The 5601-nt window shown below is 45.5% G+C and overlaps 1 pseudogene; it reads right to left on the bottom strand.

Annotated features, from left to right (window-relative positions):
- Window positions 1–382: 382 nt before the first annotated feature.
- On the bottom strand, window positions 383–4836 carry LOC109953675 (PAX-interacting protein 1-like; annotated as a pseudogene).
- Window positions 4837–5601: the final 765 nt, after the last annotated feature.

Below are 5601 nucleotides of genomic sequence, written 5' to 3'. Positions count from 1 at the left end.
GTTGTTGACCTTGCAGTTGTTGTTGGTGATTCAGTTGTTGACCTTGCAGTTGTTGTTGGTGATTCAGTGGTTGTTGGCAATTCAGTTGTTGTTGGCACCTCAGTTGTTGCTGCTTCAGTTGTTGGTGATTCAGTTGTGGTTGATGCTCCAGTTGTTGTTGGCAATTCAGTTGTTGTGAGCACTTTTGTTGTTGCTGTATCAGTTGTTGGTGGTGCTTCAGTGGTTGTTGTTGGTCCTTCAGTTGTTATTGTTGGCACTTCAGTTGTTGTTAGCACTTCAGTTGTTGGAGCTTCAGTTGTGGTTGATGCTTCAGTTGTCAGTGCTTCAGTGGTTGTTGGTGCTTCAGTTGTTGTTGGTGCTTGAGTGGTTGTTGGTGCTTCAGTTGTTGGTGCTTCAGTGGTTGTTGATGCTTCAGTTGTTGGAAATTCAGTTGTTGTTGATGCCTCAGTGGTTGTTGGCTCTTCAGTTGTTGGTGCTTCAGTTGTTGGCAATTCAGTTGTTGTTGATGCCTCAGTGGTTGTTGGCACTTCAGTTGTTGGTGCTTCAGTGGTTGTTAGTGCTTCAGTTGTTGGTGCTTGAGTTGTTGTTGGCACTTCAGTTGTTGGTGCCTCAGTGGTTGTTGCCACTTCAGATGTTGCTGCTTCCGTTGTTGTCGGTGTTTCAGTGGTTGTTAGTGCTTCCATTGTTGGTGATTCAGTTGTTGATGCTTCAGTTGTTATTGGTGCTTGAGTGGTTGTTGGTGCTTTAGTTGTTGGTGCTTGAGTTGTTGTTGGCACTTCAGTTGTCGAAGTTTCAGTGGTTATTAATGCTTCAGTTGTTGTTGGTGCTTGAGTAGTTGTTGGCAATTCAGTTGTTGTTGACGCCTCAGTTGTTGGTGCCTCAGTGGTTGTTGGCACTTCAGATGTTGCTGCTTCAGTTGTCGGTGCTTCAGTGGTTGTTAGTGCTTCAGTTGTTGGTGATTCAGTTGTTGCTGCTTCAGTTGTTGTTGGTGCCTCAGTGGTTGTTGGTACTTCAGTTGTTGCAGCTTCAGTCGTTGGTGCTTCAGTGGTTGTTAGTGCTTCAGTTGTTGGTGCTTGAGTTGTTGTTGGCACTTCAGTTGTTGGTGCCTCAGTGGTTGTTGCCACTTCAGATGTTGCTGCTTCAGTTGTTGTCGGTGTTTCAGTGGTTGTTAGTGCTTCCATTGTTGGTGATTCAGTTGTTGATGCTTCAGTTGTTGTTGGTGCTTTAGTTGTTGGTGCTTGAGTTGTTGTTGGTACTTCAGTTGTTGGCGCCTCAGTTGTTGTTAGTGCTTCAGTTGTTCTTGGTGCTTGAGTAGTTGTTGGCAATTCAGTTGCTGTTGGCACTTCAGTTCTTGGCAATTCAGTTGTTGTTGGCACCTCAGTTGTTGGTGCCTCAGTGGTTGTTGGTACTTCAGTTGTTGGCAATTCAGTTGTTGTCGACGCTTCAGTAGTTGTTGGCACCTCAGTTGTTGGCACCTCAGTGGTTGTTAATGCTTCAGTTGTTGTTGGGAATTCAGTTGTTGTTGGCACTTCAGTTGTTGGCAATTCAGTTGTTGGCAATTCATTTGTTGGTGCCTCAGTGGTTGTTGGCAATTCAGTTGTTGTTGGCACCTCAGTTGTTGCTGCTTCAGTTGTTGGTGATTCAGTTGTGGTTGATGCTCCAGTTGTTGTTGGCAATTCAGTTGTTGTGAGCACTTCCGTTGTTGCTGCATCAGTTGTTGTTGGTGCTTCAGTGGTTGTTGTTGGTCCTTCAGTTGTTATTGTTGGCACTTCAGTTGTTGTTAGCACTTCAGTTGTTGGAGCTTCAGTTGTGGTTGATGCTTCAGTTGTCAGTGCTTCAGTGGTTGTTGGTGCTTCAGTTGTTGTTGGTGCTTGAGTGGTTGTTGGTGCTTCAGTTGTTGGTGCTTCAGTGGTTGGAAATTCAGTTGTTGTTGATGTCTCAGGTTGTACTTAATGATACAGATGTGCTAGTTGTAGCATTACTTGTTAGCAATTCAGTTGCAGTTGTTGGTGCTTCAGTGGTTGTTGGTGCTTCAGTGGTTGTTAGTGCTTCAGTTGTTGATGCTTCAGTTGTTGGTGCTTGAGTAGTTGTTGGTGCTTGAGTTGTTGTTGGCACTTCAGTTGTTGGTGCCTCAGTGGTTGTTGCCACTTCAGATGTTGCTGCTTCAGTTGTTGTCGGTGTTTCAGTGGTTGTTAGTGCTTCCATTGTTGGTGATTCAGTTGTTGATGCTTCAGTTGTTATTGGTGCTTGAGTGGTTGTTGGTGCTTTAGTTGTTGGTGCTTGAGTTGTTGTTGGTACTTCAGTTGTTTGCAATTCAGTTGTTGCTAGTTGTTGGTGCTTCAGTTGTTGTTGGTGCTTGAGTGGTTGTTGGTGCTTCAGTTGTTGGTGCTTCAGTTGTTGGAAATTCAGTTGTTGTTGATGCCTCAGTGGTTGTTGGCTCTTCAGTTGTTGGTGCTTCAGTTGTTGGCAATTCAGTTGTTGTTGATGCCTCAGTGGTTGTTGGCACTTCAGTTGTCGGTGTTTCAGTGGTTGTTAATGCTTCAGTTGTTGGTGGTGCTTGAGTAGTTGTTGGCAATTCAGTTGTTGGTGCCTCAGTGGTTGTTGGCACTTCAGATGTTGCTGCTTCAGTTGTTGGTGCTTCAGTTGTTTGTGCTTGAGTTGTTGTTGGCACCTCAGTTGTTGGTGCCTCAGTGGTTGTTAGCACTTCAGATGTTGCTGCTTCAGTTGTTGTCGGTGCTTCAGTGGTTGTTGGTGCTTCAGTTGTTGGTGCATCAGTTGTTGATGATTCAGTTGTTGGTGCTTCAGTTGTTGGTGATTTGGTGGTTGTTGATGTTTCAGTTGTCGGCACTTCAGTTGTTGGTGATTCAGTTGTGGTTGATGCTCCAGTTGTTGGCAATTCAGTTGTTGGTGCCTCAGTGGTTGTTGGCACTTCAGTTGTTGCTGCTTCAGTTGTCGGTGCTTCATTGTTTGTTGGTGCTTGAGTGGTTGTTGGTGATTTGGTGGTTGGCACTTCAGTTGTTGGTGATTCAGTTGTGGTTGATGCTCCAGTTGTTGTTGGCAATTCAGTTGTTGTGAGCACTTCAGTTGTTGCTGCATCAGTTGTTGTTGGTGGTGCTTCAGTGGTTGTTGTTGGTGCTTCAGTTGTTATTGTTGGCACTTCAGTTGTTGGAGCTTCAGATGTGGTTGATGCTTCAGTTGTTGTTGGTGCTTTAGTTGTTGGTGCTTGAGTTGTTGTTGGTACTTCAGTTGTTGGCGCCTCAGTAGTTGTTAGTGCTTCAGTTGTTCTTGGTGCTTGAGTAGTTGTTGGCAATTCAGTTGCTGTTGGCACTTCAGTTCTTGGCAATTCAGTTGTTGTTGGCACCTCAGTTGTTGGTGCCTCAGTGGTTGTTGGTACTTCAGTTGTTGGCGCCTCAGTAGTTGTTAGTGCTTCAGTTGTTCTTGGTGCTTGAGTAGTTGTTGGCAATTCAGTTGCTGTTGACGCCTCAGTGGTTGTTGGTACTTCAGTTGTTGGCGCCTCAGTAGTTGTTAGTGCTTCAGTTGTTCTTGGTGCTTGAGTAGTTGTTGGCAATTCAGTTGCTGTTGACGCCTCAGTGGTTGTTGGTACTTCAGTTGTTGGCGCCTCAGTAGTTGTTAGTGCTTCAGTTGTTCTTGGTGCTTGAGTAGTTGTTGGCAATTCAGTTGCTGTTGACGCCTCAGTGGTTGTTGGTACTTCAGTTGTTGGCGCCTCAGTAGTTGTTAGTGCTTCAGTTGTTCTTGGTGCTTGAGTAGTTGTTGGCAATTCAGTTGCTGTTGACGCCTCAGTGGTTGTTGGTACTTCAGTTGTTGGCGCCTCAGTAGTTGTTAGTGCTTCAGTTGTTCTTGGTGCTTGAGTAGTTGTTGGCAATTCAGTTGCTGTTGACGCCTCAGTGGTTGTTGGTACTTCAGTTGTTGGCGCCTCAGTAGTTGTTAGTGCTTCAGTTGTTCTTGGTGCTTGAGTAGTTGTTGGCAATTCAGTTGCTGTTGACGCCTCAGTGGTTGTTGGTACTTCAGTTGTTGGCGCCTCAGTAGTTGTTAGTGCTTCAGTTGTTCTTGGTGCTTGAGTAGTTGTTGGCAATTCAGTTGCTGTTGACGCCTCAGTGGTTGTTGGTACTTCAGTTGTTGGCGCCTCAGTAGTTGTTAGTGCTTCAGTTGTTCTTGGTGCTTGAGTAGTTGTTGGCAATTCAGTTGCTGTTGACGCCTCAGTGGTTGTTGGTACTTCAGTTGTTGGCGCCTCAGTAGTTGTTAGTGCTTCAGTTGTTCTTGGTGCTTGAGTAGTTGTTGGCAATTCAGTTGCTGTTGACGCCTCAGTGGTTGTTGGTACTTCAGTTGTTGGCGCCTCAGTAGTTGTTAGTGCTTCAGTTGTTCTTGGTGCTTGAGTAGTTGTTGGCAATTCAGTTGCTGTTGACGCCTCAGTGGTTGTTGGTACTTCAGTTGTTGGCGCCTCAGTAGTTGTTAGTGCTTCAGTTGTTCTTGGTGCTTGAGTAGTTGTTGGCAATTCAGTTGCTGTTGACGCCTCAGTGGTTGTTGGTACTTCAGTTGTTGGCGCCTCAGTAGTTGTTAGTGCTTCAGTTGTTCTTGGTGCTTGAGTAGTTGTTGGCAATTCAGTTGCTGTTGACGCCTCAGTGGTTGTTGGTACTTCAGTTGTTGGCGCCTCAGTAGTTGTTAGTGCTTCAGTTGTTCTTGGTGCTTGAGTAGTTGTTGGCAATTCAGTTGCTGTTGACGCCTCAGTGGTTGTTGGTACTTCAGTTGTTGGCGCCTCAGTAGTTGTTAGTGCTTCAGTTGTTCTTGGTGCTTGAGTAGTTGTTGGCAATTCAGTTGCTGTTGACGCCTCAGTGGTTGTTGGTACTTCAGTTGTTGGCGCCTCAGTAGTTGTTAGTGCTTCAGTTGTTCTTGGTGCTTGAGTAGTTGTTGGCAATTCAGTTGCTGTTGACGCCTCAGTGGTTGTTGGTACTTCAGTTGTTGGCGCCTCAGTAGTTGTTAGTGCTTCAGTTGTTCTTGGTGCTTGAGTAGTTGTTGGCAATTCAGTTGCTGCTTCAGTTGTCGGTGCTTCAGTGGTTGTTGGTGCTTGTTGGCACTTCAGATGTTGCTGCTTCCGTTGTTGGTGCTTCAGTTGTTATTGTTGGCACTTCAGTTGTCGGTGTTTCAGTGGTTGTTAATGCCTCAGTGGTTGTTGGTGCTTGAGTAGTTGTTGGCAATTCAGTTGTTGTTGATGCCTCAGTTGTTGAAGCCTCAGTGGTTGTTGGCACTTCAGTTGTCGGTGTTTCAGTGGTTGTTAATGCCTCAGTGGTTGTTGGTGCTTGAGTAGTTGTTGGCAATTCAGTTGTTGTTGATGCCTCAGTTGTTGAAGCCTCAGTGGTTGTTGGCACTTCAGTTGTCGGTGTTTCAGTGGTTGTTAATGCCTCAGTGGTTGTTGGTGCTTGAGTAGTTGTTGGCAATTCAGTTGTTGTTGGCACCTCAGTTGTTGCTGCTTCAGTTGTTGGTGATTCAGTTGTGGTTGATGCTCCAGTTGTTGTTGGCAATTCAGTTGTTGTGAGCACTTTTGTTGTTGCTGTATCAGTTGTTGGTGGTGCTTCAGTGGTTGTT

Source organism: Monopterus albus, unplaced genomic scaffold (assembly GCF_001952655.1).
Source record: "Monopterus albus unplaced genomic scaffold, M_albus_1.0 scaffold986.1, whole genome shotgun sequence".
Taxonomy (NCBI): Eukaryota; Metazoa; Chordata; class Actinopteri; order Synbranchiformes; family Synbranchidae; genus Monopterus; species Monopterus albus.
The sequence above is the reverse complement of the archived record's forward strand: the minus strand, read 5'-3'. Positions and strand labels throughout refer to the sequence as shown.